At 37.6% G+C, this 20,000-nt stretch overlaps 1 pseudogene; it reads left to right on the top strand.

The window, feature by feature from the left end:
* The window catches only part of LOC137640033 (single-minded homolog 1-like), an 82,403-nt pseudogene that overhangs the window by 13,247 nt on the left and 49,156 nt on the right, over positions 1-20,000 (top strand).

The following is a 20,000-nucleotide window of genomic DNA, read 5'->3' as shown; positions in this document are numbered from 1 at the left end:
GCTGGAAACTCCTGCTTATAGAGGCTGTAAGACTATATAACCAGTGTTGTTGTTTATTCTCAATATTATCTGATCTTTTTCTGTTTGTGGTTTTGCTCATTGTTTACTGTCACAATTAGCAGCTTCCGGTAGCGAAGTTAGAACACGATACTTTTTCACCGGCGTTTGTATGTGTAAGTTTATGTATATTTACTGTATATCTTGAATCTGTATGTGATATTTTACGAAGCTTTTTCGTATATATTATTTAGATTTGTCAAAGGCTACAGTTATGATCAGGTCTTTTTTGTGGTTACGAAGGTATGGTAAGGCAACTCTAACTCAAGACAGTGGAAGGCCATGGTACAGAGGCTATGTCACTACCCAAGACTAAAGAACAATGTTTTGATTTTGGAGTGTCCTTCTCCTAAAAGAGCTACTCGCCATAGGTAGAGTCTATTCTACTCTTACCAACAGGAAAGTAGCCACTGAACAATACAGTGCAGTAGTTAACCACTTGGGTGAAGAAGAATTGTTTGGTAATCTCAGTGTTGTCAGGTGTAGGAGGACAGAGGAGAATCTGTAAAGAATGTGCCAGACTATTCGGTGTATGTGTAGGCAAAGGGAAAGTGAACCGTAACCAGAGACAAGGATTCCAATGTAGTACTGTCTGGCCAGTCAAAGGACCTCATAACTGTCTAGGGGTATTATCTCAATGGGTGGCTGGTGCCCTGTCCAACCTACTACCTTGAAGATCTGCAAATAACGAGATTGACAATGAACTCTGACACTTCCGTTTTCTATATATTTTTTTCTTTTCATTATAATGAAATTTGACAAAATTTGTGGACTTTTTGAACCTGGCTCTGATGTCCACCGGCCTACATATATGGTAGCAATGACAATGGAAAAGCAGTCTGAAGATATGACGATTGTCAATGAACTGACAAAACTGCAAGGAAGGAGAGAGAGAGAGAGAGAGAGAGAGAGAGAGAGAGAGAGAGAGAGAGAGAGGAGAGAGAGAGAGAGAGAGAGAGAGTTTAGTCCTCATTCTATCTCGGGTTACAACCCAGTGCTTGTTAAAATGCAATGAAGCTAACTTCCTTCAAAACTTTTTTTTTTTTTTTTTTTTTTTTTTTTTTTTTTTTTTTTTTCGTCAAAGAGCTAGTTTAGTTCTATTTCGGGTTACACTTCATGAAGCTTCTCTTTCAGCGCTTGTTAGAATGCAATGAAATGAACTTCTTTTAAAACTTTTTTTTTGTTTTTCTCCGAAACCCCCTGATTGCATGCATGCGGACACATGTAAATGCGCATTTCCTCTGCACTTATGCAAATGACTGGAAGGAATAATCAATACTAGTCTATTGATTTACGGGCAAGACAGCCATCGGGGTCAGAGGTCACACCAAAACTTGCTTCCTATTTGAAGGTTAACCCTGTTAACACACTCATTATGTCACAAACTTCACAATTACCTTTTTCCTTTAAAGCCCTACTTAGCATTCCACGTTGGGTGACTTCAGGTCATGGCGAATCCAGCTCATCTTCAGTACACCTGTTGGGGTATTTACTTTAAAGGTTTAAAGGCCGATCATGAATGGCAGAGGCAAGGGACAGTGACATTGCCCTATCAATTTTTTTTTTCCAGTGTCCTTTCTTTAGTCAAGCAATTTCTGTTCCAACATATTTATCATTGTCATCGCCATTTTTTTTTCTCCTCTCTTTTTGTATGCTGATATGTATGTTATCATCATTGTTAAGCGTTAATTCTATTGTGATTTTATTACCCAGACATTAGAACTCTGTGGTCACCTGCTAATTGATGTTTATAATATATCACTGATATTATTGCATATCTCATCTTTTTTATCGATGTCAAAAGTGTAAGATCATTGTACTCTTATTGTAACTCTGTATATGGCTTTTGCTGAAATAAAGATTATTATTATTATTATTATTATTATTATTATTATTATCATTATTATTATTATTATTATTATTATTATTATTATTATTATTATTATTACTATAATGCGCTCATGCCCTTATCTCCAACCAAGCTAGGATATCAAACTCGCTCTGCTTCGGGTTCAGAGACCCAAGGGGGATTTTTTTTATATAATATATATTTTTATGGCCTTGTAGTAAAGAAGGAGTCGAATGTAACTTCAATTGCAACTTGGTTAGGGTTCGAATCCATGGCCGAGCAGAAGTTGTTATTAAAAAAATTAATTGCCCCTTGGGTCTCTTGATCCTGAGGTGGAGCAAATTGTATATTAAGAGGTATTTGTGGCCTATATGAATATATATATATATATATAAATATATATTATATATATATAGATATATATATATATATATATACATATATATATATAGATATATATATATATATATATATATATACATATATATAGATATATATATACATATATATATGTATTATATATATATATATATATATATATATATTTATATATATATATATATATACATACATACATATATTCATCTCTATACCTAAGGAAAGGATTCATCCCAGTGGTAAACCAAGTTACAAAACAGTTTAAAGGTTTAAAGGCCGCTCATGGATAGCAGAGGCAAGGGGCAGTGACATTGCACTATCGAGCAGGACAATGCCATAGAGACTGGCCATAAAGACATATCATTAGCGCTCAAGTTCCCTCTCCACCGAAGCTAGGACCAAGGAGGGCCAGGCAATGGCTGCTGATGACTCAACAGATAGACCTATTAGCCCCCCCCCCCCCCCCCCCCCCCCGCCAAACCCCACATCCGTAGCTCACAAGGCTGGTGAGGTTACCCAAGAAACTAGCGAGTTTGTGCGGGACTCGAACCCCAGTCTGGTCTTCACCAGTCAGGGACGTTGCTACATCGGCCACCACAATCCTAGAGTTTCCTTATCTCTCGTGACTAGCAGTAGGACTTTTTCCTTATGATTCTGTAACGGAATGAAGTTTGCGGTGTCTTTCTAATGTAGAAATTTATGCATAGTTAGACAGGATTTTTTGGGCCATGTCTCAGTGTGTGGCCCCGCCCACTTTCTCTGCCATTTTTCCTTAAACTTAAGAAATAAATGGAAATTGATACTGTTGACTGCAATAACAATAAATGAGCAAAATGTAGCCATATGATGCTTCCTTTATGTACAGTTGGACACAGGATTTCCTGGCGCACCCTTACCGCACGACAAGTAGTTTGGGCAATTTGTGGGACATTGTTGTTTACCGAGTAGTTGCCTGTCACCGTGACAGGAAATATATATATATATATATATATATATATATATATATATATATACATATATATATATATACATATATTGATATATATTATATATATATATACACATATATATACACATATATATATATACATATATATATATTATATATATACATATATATATATATATATATATATATATATATATATATTTCCTGTCACGCTGACAGGCAACTACTCGGTAAACAACAATGTCCCACAAATTGCCCAAACTACTTGTCGTGAGAGAGAGAGAGAGAGAGAGAGAGAGAGAGAGAGAGAGAGAGAGAGAGAGAGAGAGAGAGAGAGAGAGAGAGAGAGCGCACCACTTGCTCTCTTTTATATAGGGAAGATTATTATTATTGATTTTTTTTACTATTTCCATAGCTTTTTCGTTGAAAGCTTACTTACACTGTAACATTAATTAGGTCGGACTTAAGGAAAAATTGCCATTTAAGTTCAATGTTATAGGAATCTGGGAACACAGAGGCAAGATGGGAATGCTAAACCAGCACTTGGCAGCTAGCTCATATAGAATAGGGTAATAGGACGGACATTATTACAATACCAAGCAAGAGGTAGAAGAAACCGCTTCCCCTTGCAGACATTCTCGTTGCAGACATACAAAAGTAATGTCTGCTATATTGCACAAATGTCTAAATTCTGATTTGTTGAGTTTTGTGTTACATTGCACATTATCTTAAGGGTACACTCGGGTACACTTTTTTTTCTATCTAGTTTCTCTTCCTCTTGTTCTGTTAAAGTTTTTATAGTTTAAATAGGAAATATTTATTTTAATATTGTTACTATTCCTAAAATATTTAATTTTTCCTTATTTCTTTATTTCCGTTCCTCACTGGGCTATTTTCCCTGTTGGGGCCCCTGGGCTTATAGAATCCTGCTTTTCCAACTGGGGTTGTAGCTTAGCATTTAATAATAATAATAATAATAATAATAATAATATAAGTATTTCATTTGTGGAAGTATATATGAAGCGGGGGGCTTTTTGCTATTTAAAAATGCCTATTTCATCATAAAAAAGTAGTTAGAGATCGGAGCTGTCTATCTGTAATCAAATTAAAACCATCTAATGGTAATACTGGTATTGTCAATCATAACAATGGCAAAGATTAGAATATCAAAATAAGCATTCACTTTTGATTATTATTAATTATTATTATTATATTATTATTATTATTATTATTATTATTACTTGCTAAGCTACAACCTTAGTTGGAAAAGCAGGACGCTATAAGCCCAGGGGCTCCTACAGGGAAAATAGCACAGTGAGGAAAGGAAACAAGGAAAAATATTTCAATAAAAGTAACCACATTAATATTAATATTTCCTGTATAAACAATAACAACTTTAACATAACAAGAGGAAGAGTAATTAGATAGAATAGTGTGCCCGAGTGTACCCTCAAGCTAGAGAACTCGAACCGTAGACAGTGGAAGACCATGGTTCAGAGCTTATGGCACTATCCAAGACTAGAGAACAATGGTTTGATTTTGGAGTGTCTTTCTCCTAGGAGAGCTGCTTACCATAGCCAAAGAGTCTCTTCTACCTTTATTAAGAGGAAAGTGGCCGCTGAACAATTGCAGTGCATTAGTTAACTCCTTGAGAGAAAAAGAATTCTTTGGTAATCTTAGTGTTGTCAAGTATATGAGGATAGAGAGAATGTGAAAAGAATAGGCCTAGACTATTCGGTGTATGTGTAGGCAAAGGGAAAGTGAACTGTAACCAGAGAGAAGGATCCAATGTAGTACTGTCTGGCCAGTCAAAGGACCCCATAATTCTCTAGCGGTAGTATCTCAACGGGGGTGGCTACTGCCCTGCCAACCTGCCACCTATAGTCCATTTCTTTTAACGAGTCATATTTGCACCAACTCGCAACGGTGCCCCTTTTAGCTCGGAAAAGTTTCCTGGTCGCTGAATGGTTAGAATTATTTCGTCCAACCAATCAGCGATCAGGAAACTTTTCCAAGCTAACAGGGCACCGCTGCGAGTCGGTGCAAATATGACTCGCTAAAAGAAATGGACTATAGTTTTGCAATGGTAAGAATCAAGTGGAAGGAACCACAGTATGCTTATATCAGTAATATTGGCTAAAGATAATATTCCTTTCTTTTACAGGCGTTGAGCGGCTTTCTCATGATGTTTGACACAAGGAGGCAAGTTACTTTACATCTCGGATAACGCGGCCGAGTACCTCGGCCATTCCATGGTGAGTTATCTGTTGTAAACAGTAATCAATTTATAGTTTGATTAACATCAATGAATAATTGTTATCTAAGCAGAGTGAAGATACTTTTTACATCAATATGCGTAGGCCAACGGCAGTGACTTTGTAGATACAGACAGGAGGAGCCTTAAGATCAGATTTAGAATTCATTGATTTTAAATGTGGATACCTTAACGTGGTTAGAAGGGTTTGCGTGTCGCCAGGATCAGTAATGCTGTACTAGTCAGGGCCACTCATACTAGGTTAGTTTGCTGTGAGGAATCAGACAATAGTCTCAAACCATCACCCATCCACACTGCCCAATGTGGTGATGAAAACTGGCCAAAGGGGTTTGCGTGTCGCTATGATCAATAATGCTGTACCAGTCAGGTACTCCCATACTAGGTTAGTTTTCTGTGACGGATCAGACAATAGTCTCCCACCATCATCCATCTGCACTGACCACTGTGGTGATGAAAACTGGTGAAATGGGTTTGCGTTGTCGCTATGATCAATAATGCTGTACTAGTCAGGTACTCCCATACAAGGTTAGTTTGCTGTGACGGATCAGACAATAGTCTCCCACCATCACCCATCCACACTGATCACTGTGGTGATGAAAACTGGTCAAACGGGGTTTGCGTGTCGCCATGATCAGAAATCTGTACTAGTCAGGGCCACTCATACTTGGTTGGTTTAGTGTTAGCTACCAAACAAAAGTCTCTTACTATCATCAATCCACAGTGGCCAGCGTGGTGATGAAAACCGCCCAAACCTCAGACATCAACATGTCTGAGGCCTTTGTCCTGCAGTATGATAGAAACGGCTGCTTTTGTTATTGATTTGGAACCAAAGGCATAGACCTGGAAGCGCCCCCCGTAGGTCTGAACCCAAGATCCACTTAACACATTTGCTCAAAACAAATCATTAGTTTCTCGTAGGGTTGTAGTGGCCGATGCGGTAACGTCCCTGACTGGTGATCGCCAGACTGGGGTTAGAGTCCCACTCAAAGTCGATAGTTCCTTTGGTCATTGTTACATCATGATCCTTGTGAACAAAGGATGTGGGATTTGGGGAGTCTATAGGTCTATCTGCTGAGTCATCAGCAGCCATTGCCTGGCCCTCCTTGGTCCTAGCATGGTTGGCTCTCAACGGTGCTTAAGGGTGTCAAACTGATTCAGGGGATTTTCCTGCGAGACGTCACTCTCCCCAAAACCTTTGGTTATAGGTCAACCAAGAGAAATAAGGCCGCCAAAATCTTGAATGTTAATGAAAAAATCGACCTTATTGACCAAAAGACAATCTGAATAAGCTTCAAGGAACCAATATGAAATATTTCAAGAATAGTAACAACATTAAATTAGATTCCCACATATATAAACTAATAAAAACTTCAAATAACAAGAGGAAAAGAAATAAGATAGAACGGCGTGCTTGGGTGGTCCCTAAAAAAAGATAACTCTAATCCAAGACAGTGGGAGACCATGATACAGAGGCTATGGCACTACCCAAAACCAGAGAACAATGGTTTGATTTTTGAATGAAGAAAAATTGTTTGGTAATTTCAGTGTTGTCAGGTGAATGAGGACAGAAGAGAATGTGGAAAGAATAGGGCAGACTATTCATTGTATGTGTTATAAAGTAAAAAATGAGGCGTAACCACAGAGAGAGAGAGAGAGAGAGAGAGAGAGAGAGAGAGAGAGAGAGTAGTACGGTCTGGCCAGTCAAAGGACCCAATAACTCTCTAGCGGTAGTATCTCAACGGGTTCTTATCTTTTTATCTTATCTTATTCTATGTTTGGGGTTCCCCCAGGTCCCTCAGTGTGAGGCACCTCGTATATCCACCAGAGAGTTGCTAATGCATCTTCCGGTGTATTTTGCATCTTCCAGTCTTGGATGGTCTGGGATGCATCTTAGGTATTTATCGACCTTATTCTTAAACACATCTATGCTCACTCCTGATATGTTTCTTAGATGAGCTGGCAGCGCATTAAATAGTCACTCCATTATCGATGCTGGTGCGTAGTGGATTAATGTCGTGTGCGCCTTCCTTAGTTTTCCTGGTATAGTTTTTGCCACTATTAATCTACCTCGGCTTGCTCTTTCTGATATTTTTAGCTCCATGATGTTTTCATTAATTCCTTCTATTTGCTTCCATGCTTGTATTATCATGTAGCGTTCTCTTCTCCTTTCTAGACTGTATAGTTTTAAAAATTGCAGTCTTTCCCAGTAGTCAAGGTCCTTAACTTCTTCTATTCTAGCAGTATAGGACCTTTGTACACTCTCTATTTGTGCAATATCCTTTTGGTAGTGTGGGCAACCATATCACATTGCAGTACTCGAGTGTACTACGTACATAAGTTTTGTAAAGCATAATCATGTGTTCAGCTTTTCTTGTTTTAAAGTGTCTGAATAACATTCCCATTTTTGCTTTACATTTAGCCAACAGTGTTGCTATTTGGTCATTGCATAACATATTCCTATTTAACATTACACCAAGGTCTTTAATTGCTTCCTTGTTTGTGATTGTCTCGTTAATAGGTCCCTTGTATGCATATACGATTCCTTCTCTGCTTCTATAATTTATTGATTCGAATTTATCGGAGTTAAATACCATCCTATTTATCTCCGCCCATTCATATATTTTGTTTAGATCTCTTTGTAGTGAGTTCGTATCTTCATCACAAGTAATTTCTCTACTTATTCTTGTGTCATCGGCGAAACTTCTCTCTACAGAGTTTATAACATCACAGTCTATGTCTGAGATCATAATAACAAACAGCAGTGCAGCTAATACCGTACCTTGTGGCACGCCAGATATTACCTTTGCCTTTGCCTTACCTGATCTTCATCTGATTTCTCGTCATTTGCAACCACTATCTGTTTTCTGTTTTGCAGGAATTCTTTAACCCATTTTCCTATCTTTCCCACAATATTATGCTTTCTCATTTTTTTCTCTAATATATTATGGTCTACCTTATCAAAGGCTTTTGCAAAATCTAGATAGATAACATCTGTTTCTTTTTCATTTATCATATTTTGTATATGTTTTCATAGTGTGCTATTAGTTGGGTTTGTGTACTTTTTCCTGGCACAAAACCGTGTTGACCTATATTATACAAATTATTTTCTTTTTTATTACCCTCTCATATACTTTCATAATATGTGCCCTGGCCAACCTTACTGATATAAGGATGCCTTAAACCAAATAAATCGCATAATGCAAGATTTCTTCCGCACAATAATGAAATCACAAACTCCCTCTTCGTGGTTTTAATAATTAACTTTTTCCCTTTAAATACTTATAAAAACCGATTAGTTGACACCCGAACGCTATAATCTATTCTAGATTTATTCAATTTATTTAAAGCACCCTTTTTATTCTCTCGTAATTTAGTTCATCCTTTTCATTGTTCGTAAGCGTCCAGTCTTTGTTCTTCTGTTGTTTTTTCTAGTTGGTGTGTTCAGTAAGGCGTCATTTTATAACGACGTAAATGACTTGGACCTTGTTTTCGCACACAGTAATTTGCATGTGTTGAATAAGAGTCCCGGGGAGGAGGAGGAGGAGGAGGAGGAGGAGGAGGAGGAGGGGGGAAACATCTAGGAAGAGGAGAATATGTGAAGAAGAATGAAAAGAAAGAAAAGGATGAGAACTAAGAAATTTCAAATTGGAAATGGAGATAGGAAGGAGGAGGAGGAGGAGGAGGAGGAGGAGGAGGAGGAGGAGGAGGAGGAGGAGGAGGAGGAAGAGGAGGAGGAGGGAAACATTTAGGAAGAGGAGAATATGTGAAGAAGAATGAATAGAAGAAAAGGATGAGAACTAAGAAATTTCAAATTGGAAATGGAGATAGGAGGAGGAGGAGGAGGAGGAGGAGGAGGAGGAGGAGGAGGAGGAGGAGGAGGAGGAGGAGGAGGAGGGAAATATTTAGGAAGAGGAGAATATGTGAAGAAGAATGAATAGAAGAAAAGGATGAGAACTAAGAAATTTCAAATTGGAAATGGAGATAGGAGGAGGAGGAGGAGGAGGAGGAGGAGGAGGAGGAGGAGGAGGGAAATATTTAGGAAGAGGAGAATATGTGAAGAAGAATGAATAGAAGAAAAGGATGAGAACTAAGAAATTTCAAATTGGAAATGGAGATAGGAGGAGGAGGAGGAGGAGGAGGAGGAGGAGGAGGAGGAGGAGGAGGGAAATATTTAGGAAGAGGAGAATATGTGAAGAAGAATGAATAGAAGAAAAGGATGAGAACTAAGAAATTTCAAATTGGAAATGGAGATAGGAGGAGGAGGAGGAGGAGGAGGAGGAGGAGGAGGAGGAGGAGGAGGAGGAGGAGGAGGAGGAGGAGGAGGAGGGAAATATTTAGGAAGAGGAGAATATGTGAAGAAGAATGAATAGAAGAAAAGGATGAGAACTAAGAAATTTCAAATTGGAAATGGAGATAGGAGGAGGAGGAGGAGGAGGAGGAGGAGGAGGAGGAGGAGGAGGAGGAGGAGGAGGAGGAGGAGGGAAATATTTAGGAAGAGGAGAATATGTGAAGAAGAATGAATAGAAGAAAAGGATGAGAAATAAGAAAATTTCAAATTGGAAATGGAGATAGGAGGAGGAGGAGGAGGAGGAGGAGGAGGAGGAGGAGGAGGAGGAGGAGGAGGAGGAGGAGGGAAATATTTAGGAAGAGGAGAATATGTGAAGAAGAATGAATAGAAGAAAAGGATGAGAAATAAGAAAATTTCAAATTGGAAATGGAGATAGGCAGGAGGAAGAGGAGGAGGAGGAGGGGGGGGGGGGGAGGGGGGAAACATCTAGGAAGAGGAGAATATGTGAAGAAGAATGAATAGAAGAAAAGGATGAGAACTAAAAAATTTCAAATTGGAAATGGAGATAGGAAGGAGGAGGAGGAGGAGGAGGAGGAGGAGGAGGAGGAGGAGGAGGAGGAGGAGGAAGAGGAGGAGGAGGGAAACATTTAGGAAGAGGAGAATATGTGAAGAAGAATGAATAGAAGAAAAGGATGAGAACTAAGAAATTTCAAATTGGAAATGGAGATAGGAGGAGGAGGAGGAGGAGGAGGAGGAGGAGGAGGAGGAGGAGGAGGAGGAGGAGGAGGGAAATATTTAGGAAGAGGAGAATATGTGAAGAAGAATGAATAGAAGAAAAGGATGAGAACTAAGAAATTTCAAATTGGAAATGGAGATAGGAGGAGGAGGAGGAGGAGGAGGAGGAGGAGGAGGAGGAGGAGGAGGAGGAGGAGGAGGAGGAGGAGGAGGGAAATATTTAGGAAGAGGAGAATATGTGAAGAAGAATGAATAGAAGAAAAGGATGAGAACTAAAAAATTTCAAATTGGAAATGGAGATAGGAAGGAGGAGGAGGAGGAGGAGGAGGAGGAGGAGGAGGAGGAGGAGGAGGAGGAGGAGGAAGAGGAGGAGGAGGGAAACATTTAGGAAGAGGAGAATATGTGAAGAAGAATGAATAGAAGAAAAGGATGAGAACTAAAAAATTTCAAATTGGAAATGGAGATAGGAAGGAGGAGGAGGAGGAGGAGGAGGAGGAGGAGGAGGAGGAGGAGGAGGAGGAGGAGGAGGAGGAGGAGGAGGAGGAGGAAGAGGAGGAGGGGGGAAACATCTAGGAAGAGGAGAATATGTGAAGAAGAATGAATAGAAGAAAAGGATGAGAACTAAAAAATTTCAAATTGGAAATGGAGATAGGAAGGAGGAGGAGGAGGAGGAGGAGGAGGAGGAGGAGGAGGAGGAGGAGGAGGAGGAAGAGGAGGAGGAGGGAAACATTTAGGAAGAGGAGAATATGTGAAGAAGAATGAATAGAAGAAAAGGATGAGAACTAAGAAATTTCAAATTGGAAATGGAGATAGGAGGAGGAGGAGGAGGAGGAGGAGGAGGAGGAGGAGGAGGAGGAGGAGGAGGAGGAGGGAAATATTTAGGAAGAGGAGAATATGTGAAGAAGAATGAATAGAAGAAAAGGATGAGAACTAAGAAATTTCAAATTGGAAATGGAGATAGGAGGAGGAGGAGGAGGAGGAGGAGGAGGAGGAGGAGGAGGAGGAGGAGGAGGAGGAGGAGGAGGGAAATATTTAGGAAGAGGAGAATATGTGAAGAAGAATGAATAGAAGAAAAGGATGAGAACTAAGAAATTTCAAATTGGAAATGGAGATAGGAGGAGGAGGAGGAGGAGGAGGAGGAGGAGGAGGAGGAGGAGGAGGAGGAGGAGGAGGGAAACATTTAGGAAGAGGAGAATATGTGAAGAATGAATAGAAGAAAAGAATTAGAAATGAGAACATTTCAAATTGGAAATGGAATTAGAGGAAGAGGGGGGAAAGAGAGGAAGAGGGAAATGGAAATGGAGGAGAAAGAAATATTTAAGAAGAGTAGAAGCAAAATGAAGCATTTAGGAAGACGAGAATATGAGAAGAAGACTGAATAGAAGGAATGGATGAGAAATAAGAACATTTCATAGAAGGAATGGATGAGAAATAAGAACATTTCATAGAAGGAATGGATGAGAAATAAGAACATTTCAAATTGGAAATGGAGATAGAGAGAGAGTGGAGAAAGAGGGGGAGAGGGAGATGGAAATGGAGGGGAATAACTATTTAAGAAGAGTTGAAGAAAAATGAAGTATTTAAGAAGAGGAGAATATGTGAAGAAGACGGAATAGAAGGGATGGATGAGAAATAAGAACATTTAAAATTGAAATGGAGATGGAGGGATAGAGGAGAAAGAGGGGGTGATGGAAATGGAAATAGGAGGAGAAGGAGATGGAGGAGAAACTTCTAGGAAGAGTAGAAGCAAAGTGAGAAGCGTTTTGGAAGAGGAAAATAGGTGGAGAAGTAATTAAGGAAGAGGAATAGAAATAAGAAAATGTCAACGTGAAGGAGGAAGTTGAAGAAGAGAGAAAATATGTCAAAATAAGAATTGCAAAGGATATATATATATATATATATATATATATATATATATATATATAATATATATATATATATATATATATATATATATATACTGTATATATATCCCTTTCTGAGTAGAGATACCTTAACGTGATGTAAGGGTTTGTTTATCATTTTGATCAGTAAAGCTGCACTAGTCAGAACCACCCATACTAGGTTGGTTTGCTGTGGGCAGTCAGAATAAAATCTCCCAACACCAATCCACAATGGTCAAAATCCAGACATGAATCAGGACATGTGTGAGCCCTTTGTCCTGCAGTGGACTAGAAACGGCTGCATTTGTTGTTTGTTGGTGGCATGTGTATGCCTATTTATCTATCTATCTATCTATCTATCTATATATATATATATATATATATATATATATATATATATATATATATATATATATATATATATGTCTTACTTATAACTGTAATCGAACAGTTTAACATGTTTTTTTTCAAAAAGGCCCATAAAAGAAACACAGGAAATAAATAAATCACGATATTTCGGTCAATAAACATTGACCTTCTTCAGGATGTAATTAAATTTGGCTAATCTTTCCAGCAATTATAACAACTGTAGAACAATTGAACATACCCTTTTGCTTTCCTATATAAACCGTCACTCTCCAATGTATTCCTCATTTTTACTTTACATCCTGAAGAGGGTCAATGTTTATTGACCGAAATATAGTGATTCATTTATTTCCTGTGTTTCTTTTATGGGCCTTTTTGAAAAAAAAACATATATATATATACATATATATATATATATATATATATATATATATATATATATATACTGTATACAAAGAGAGCTAATACTTTTTTTATTATATATATATATATATATATATATATATATATATATATATATATATATATATATATATATATATATATATATATATATACTGTATACAGAGAGAGCTAATACTTTTTTTTATTATTTCCTTCTTTCCATAAATCTTCAAATTAGCAAGCTTACTTCCACGGTCATATTTTATTATAGTTATTTCTTATTTAATGCAATCCCTTTATCTATTCTCCCCTGACACAGGAGGACCTGTTGATCCACGGCGACAGCGTCTACGACATCATAGACAAGCAGGACCACGCTGCCGTTCAGGCCGAGCTCCTGAGGGGCTCCCAAATCGCCTCTTCGGCAGCGGCTTCGTCAGTCCTGTCTCACGAAGAGGAACGGCTCTTCCTGTGTCGCATGAACGTCTCCAGGAACGCCAGGAGACAGATGAGATTCGGCGATCAGAAGGTAAGATGGAGACGGGTGATTTACCTGCATAGAGACTGACCGTAGTTTAAAGATTTAAAGGTGTGGCGAGCCGAGAGAAGGTTGTGACTCTAAGACAGGATGAAAGCAACTGAGTAACTTTATTACCGAACACTCTCCTTTGTATACAAAAAATCAATGCAACAGGAAATTTCCTGTCCAAACCGACACGCATCGGTTAACAGTTAACGGTGAGAAAAACATACATGTTAGTTCCGGTTCTTTTTTGTGTGAGGGGAGATCGAAGATACAAGCATAGTATGTGCACAAAATGAAATGTCGTTACTATGTACGATCGTGTGACACACGGTTGGTACAAAGGCCACTAATGAATGACAGAGGAAATGACAATGCCCTAGACACTGACTATATGCACATATGATCAGCGCCCAAGTCCCCTCTCTACCCAAACTAGGATCAGGGAGGGACAGGCAATGGCTGCAACAGTTGGTAGTTTAAAGGTTTAAAGGTCACTCATGAATGGCAGATGGAAGGACAATGCCCTAGAGACTGACTATTATTACATATGATCAGCGTCCACGGTCCCCTCTCTACCCAAGCTTGGACCTGAGAGGGACAGGCAATGGTTGCAGGTAGACCTATATCTTTTATTTATTTCCTTGTTTCCTTTCCTCACTGGGCTATTTTTTCCCTGTTAGAGCCCTTGGGGTTATAGCATCTTGCTTTTCGAACTAGGGTTGTAGCTTGGCTAGTATTATTATTATTATTATTATTATTATTATTATTATTATTATTATTATTATTATTATTATTAGCTAAACTACAAGTCCCTAGTTGGAAAAGAAGAGAAAATTACCCTATTAACCTAACAAGGAAAAAAATAATGAAATAAATAAACTAAAAGAGAAGCACTGAATTATTAATATAAAATATATAAGAACATTAACAACATTAGTTTAGATCTTTCATATATAAACTGCAGAGACTTACGTCAGTGCAAATCTGAAATTTATCAATAATTAAAAACTGTTTTTTTCTTTCTTTACAAAGGTTGTCATAGTCGCCGGCCACTACCTTTCCTACCTTCCTCTGTGTTCGAGGAACGAGCCGGTGTTCCTGGCACACTGTACGCCCATCGCCATGCCAGAGACGCGCGAGAGCGTCGTCCAGGGCGCCACTAATGTCTTCACGTCCGTTCACACCCTGGATATGAAGTTTATCAACTTGGATAAAATGTGAGTATTAACACGGTCTACTTGTGATGTTGAAGGACTCTCTCTCTCTCTCTCTCTCTCTCTCTCTCTCTCTCTCTCTCTCTCTGGGGGGCTATTGCTTGCTAGGAAATATAAGTAGATATATTGTGGTTGAATTCTCTCTCTCTCTCTCTCTCTCTCTCTCTCTCTCTCTCTCTCTCTGGGGCTATTGCTTGCAAGAAAATACAAGTAGATATGTTGTGGTTGAACTCTCTCTCTCTCTCTCTCTCTCTCTCTCTCTCTCTCTCTCTCTCTCTCTCTCTCTCTCTGGGCTATTGCTTGCAAGGAATTGAGGAATTATATTGAGATGAAATTGAAATGTTCTCTCTCTCTCTCTCTCTCTCTCTCTCTCTCTCTCTCTCTCTCTCTCTCTCTCTCTCTCTCTCTCTCTCTCTCTCTTAGGGATGTTGCTTGCAAAGAATTGAGTAAATATATTGTGATAAAATGCAAATGTTCTCTTTCTCTCTCTCTCTCTCTCTCTCTCTCTCTCTCTCTCTCTCTCTCTCTCTCTCTCTCTCTCTCTCTCTCTTGGCTATTGCTTGCAAGGAATTATGATTAGATATATTGTCATATCGTCATTTATCGAACCAATGACTTATTTGTTAGTTTTAGTACTGTACATTATAATATCAGATACCACAGATAACTTTTTTTTTTTTTTTTTTTTTTTTTTTTGGTCTCGGCTTTAGTAACAGATTTTTTTTTTTTGTCTCGGCTTTAGTGACTTTTTTTTTGTCTCGGCTTTAGTGACGGAACTAAGATCCTCCCAGGTACAGTTGGTTTCATTAATTCCGGTACACTTCACGTGTGACAGCTGTATATATTGTATCGGGTAACTGAGTGTTTCCTTAGCTTCTCGTGAAGTGTACCAGAGTTAATGAAGCCAACTGTACCAGCACAACGATTATGTCTCGAATAGCTAACCTAGCTTCATCTTAGCAGATAACATTATTAAAGCATAAGATTTTTCTGATAACAGTATCATAAATGTCATTGCATGTAAAAAAAAACCTCAGATTCCACGACTTGGATAGTCTTAGCTAAATTGCTTTCATTATGGTATACTTCACGGGAGACGTATGACATTGTAGCTGGTAACGCTTTAAAAAAAAAAAAAAATAGATAAATAAATAAATAAAAAAATAAAAAAATTGTTAATAATGCTGTCTAAAAAAAAAATGCTTTTGTATAAATTTCACGAACTGCTTTTTAGCAAATTACAATATATTTCTATACAGCCCCTCGTAAAATTATTAAAAATTATTTTAATCAAGTTGTTATAAGCTCAGCGATTTTGTTTTACAAGCATCATTGCTAAGAGTATCTTTTATGCTAAAAACAGCGTTAGCTGCTACAGTGCAAAGCTGTCAGGCGTGAAGTGTACCGAAATTTATAGGTAGTAGGTTGGCCTGGGCACCAGCCGCCCGTTGAGATACTACCGCTAGAGAGTTATGGGGTCCTTTGACTGGCCAGACAGTACTACATAGGACCCTTCTCTCTGGTTATGGTTCTTTCCCTTTGCCTACACAGACACCGAATAGTGTGGCCTATCCTTTACAGATTCTCCTCTGTCCTCATACACCTGACAACACTGTGATTACTAGACAATTCTTCTTCACCCAAGGGGTTAACTACTGCACTGTAATTGTTCAGTGGCTACTTTCCTCTTGGTAAGGGTAGAAGAGACTCTTTAGCTCTGGTAAGCAGCTCTTCTAGGAGAAGGACACTCCAAAATCAAACCATTGTTCTCTATTCCTGGGTAGTGCCATAGCCTCTGTACCATGGTCTTACAGTGCCTTGGGTTAGAGTTCTCTTGCTTGAGGGTACACTTGGGCACACTTTTCTATCTAGTTTCTCTTCCTCTTGTTCTGTTAAAGTTTTTATATTTTAAATAGGAAATATTTATTTTAATATTGTTACTATTCCTAAAATGTTCTATTTTTCCTTATCTCCTTATTTCCTTATTTCCTTTCCTCACTGGGCTATTTTCCCTGTTGGGGCCCCTGGGCTTATAGCATCCTGCTTTTCCAACTAGGGTTGTAGCTTAGCATTTAATAATAATAATAATAATTAAGAAATTCAACTGTACCAACATTTGACGTCAACTATTCGAAGGATTGTAATGGCGAGAGGGTTTCCCTCTTACGTCATCAAACCATGGCTAATCACAGCGTTTTGTCAGTTGTTCCGACAAACAAAGGGGTTAACAGCTGTTAGCAATTGCGAGTTATGCAACTTGATGGGTTACTGCCCTCTGTAGATCTGAAGCGATGGTGAGATTTGTGTATGATGATATAATGAATATATATCGTTTTTCAGCGTTTGGATGTATTATTATTATTATTATTTTTATTATTATTATTATTACTATTATTATTATTATTATTATTATTATTATCATTATTATTATTGTTATTATCATTATTATTATTTGTTATAATTATTATTGTTTATTATTATTATTATTATTATTATTATTATTATTATTATTATTACTACTACTATTATTATTTATTATTATTATTATTATTATTATTATTATTATTATTATTATTCTTATTATTAGCTCACCTACAACCCTATTGGAAAAGCAGGATGCTATAAGCCCAGCAGCTCCAACAGGGAAAGTATCCCCGTGAGGAAATTAAATTAAGATATGAAGAATGCAAGATACTGTAGTTTGTACACAATACATATAGGAAAATTATACACTTAAGTTCATGATAATACTACTACTGCTTCATTGACGATTACTACTTCAATAATGATAATAATAAAATATTGCATATGTTACTGATAATTTTAGCGATCCATTTAATTCACGTTATTGATATTAAGTTGGAAATTGTTCTTTATGTATGAGACAGGTTTATATATATATATATATATATATATATATATATATATATATATATATACAGTAAATGTATATATATATATATATATACATATATATATATATATATATATATATATATATATATATACAGTATATGTATATATATATGTATATATATATATATATATATATATATATATATATATATATATATATATATATAAATCTGACATTCATGACCGGCCTTTAAAGCATCATCTGTCCCTCCCTGGTCCTAGCTTAGGTAGGCAAGGTTTTTTTATCGCTAATCTTACGTATATATGGTCATTCTCTAATGCATTGTCTCGCTAGCTAGGACATTGTCACTATCCCTTTCCTCTGCTATTCACGAGCTGCCTTTAAACCCGCTGAGTTATCAGTAGCCATTGCCTGTCCCTCCCTGGTCCTAGCTAAGGTAGACAAGGTGTTTTATCGCTAATCTTATGTATATATGGTCAGTCTCTAGTGTATTTTCTTGCTAGCAAGGGCAGTGTCAAGGTTCCTTGCTTCTGCCATTCATGACCGGCCTATAAAGCATTGCCTGTCCCTTCCTGGTCCTAGCTTAGGTAGACAAGGTGTTTTATGGTCAGTCTAATGCATTGTCTTGCTAGCAAGGGCATTGTCAAGGTCCCTTGCTTCTGCCAGAGCGGCCTTTAAACCTTTAAAAACACATTGACTCTGATCCAGCTCTTCTCCTTGTGATGGGTATCAGAACAGCAGGTGGTGATTATGGCCTCATTATATGACCCACCAGAGGGCATTAGGGTATATGGCGTTCGTGACAGATGCACAAAGCGCTTTGTGTATGGATTCTGCTACTCGGGGCATATGGGTAATTTAGATATGAGGTCATTTGGGGCATATGGGTATTTTTCACTCTCTCAGAGTGTATTGTAGAGATTCTTTAGATGGTAAATTTGTTAAATTTTCGGATTCTGCTACCCGGGGCAAATGGGCAATTTAGATATGTCATTTGGGGCATATGGGTATTTTTCACTTTCTCAGGGTGTAGTGTAGGGAGTCTTTAGATGGTAAATTTGTTGAATTTGTCTGATTCTGCTACTCGGGGCATATGGGCAATTTAGATATGAGGTCATTTGGGGCATATGGGTATTTTTCACTTTCTCAGAGTGTAGTGTAGAGAGTCTTTAGATGGGAAATTTGATAAATTTGTCTGATTCTGCGATTGGGGCATATTGGGCAATTTAATATGAGGTCATTTTGGGCACATGGGTATTTTCCACTTTCTCAGAGTGTAGTGTACAGGTAGATATTCTTTAGATGGTAAATTTGTTAAATTTGTCTGATTCTGCTACTCGGGGCATATGGGCAATTTAGATATGAGGTCATTTGGGGCATGTGGGTATTTTTCACTTTCTCGGAGTGTAGTGTAGAGATTCTAAAGATGGTAAATTTGTTAAATTTTCGGATTCTGTTACTCGGGGCATATGGGCAATTTAGATATGAGGTCATTTGGGGCATATGGGTATTTTTCACTTTCTCAGAGTGTAGTGTAGAGATTTTTTAGATGGTAAATTTGTTAAATTTGTTGGATTCTGCTACTCGGGGCATTTGGGCAATTTAAACATAAGGTCATTTGGGGCATATGGGTATTTTCCACTTTCTCAGAGTGTAGTGTAGAGATTCCTTATATGGTAAATTTGTTAAATTTGTCGGATTTTTCTACTTGGGGCATATGGGCAATTTAGATATGAGGTCATTTGGGGCATATGGGTATTTTTCACTCTCTCAGTGTAGTGTAGAGAGTCCTTAGATGGGAAATTTGTTAAATTTGTCTGATTCTGCTTTTGGGTCATATGGGCAATTTAGATATGAGGTCATTTGGGGCATTTGGTATTTTTCCCTTTCTCGGAGTGTAGTGTAGAGATTCCTTAGATGGTGAATTTGTTAAATTCGTCGCTTTTTTTCGGTTGAGGTATTTTATGTCTTAATTAGTCATTTGATCTTGAAGGGTTTGGGTAATAAAAAATTGGTTAATTAAGATTATTTGTCAATTCTAACTTACGGTTTGTTTCTTAAGAATCTACTTATTATTATTATTATCATTATTATTATTATTATCATTATCATTATTATTATTATTATTATTATTATTATTATTATTATTATTATCATTATTATCAGCAAAACTACAACCCTAGTTGATAAGGTAGGATGCCGCAAGCCAAAGACCCCA

This window comes from Palaemon carinicauda, chromosome 1 (genome assembly GCF_036898095.1).
Source record: "Palaemon carinicauda isolate YSFRI2023 chromosome 1, ASM3689809v2, whole genome shotgun sequence".
Lineage (NCBI taxonomy): Eukaryota > Metazoa > Arthropoda > Malacostraca > Decapoda > Palaemonidae > Palaemon > Palaemon carinicauda.
Note: the sequence above shows the minus strand (reverse complement) of the source record. Positions and strands in the feature narration are given on the sequence as shown.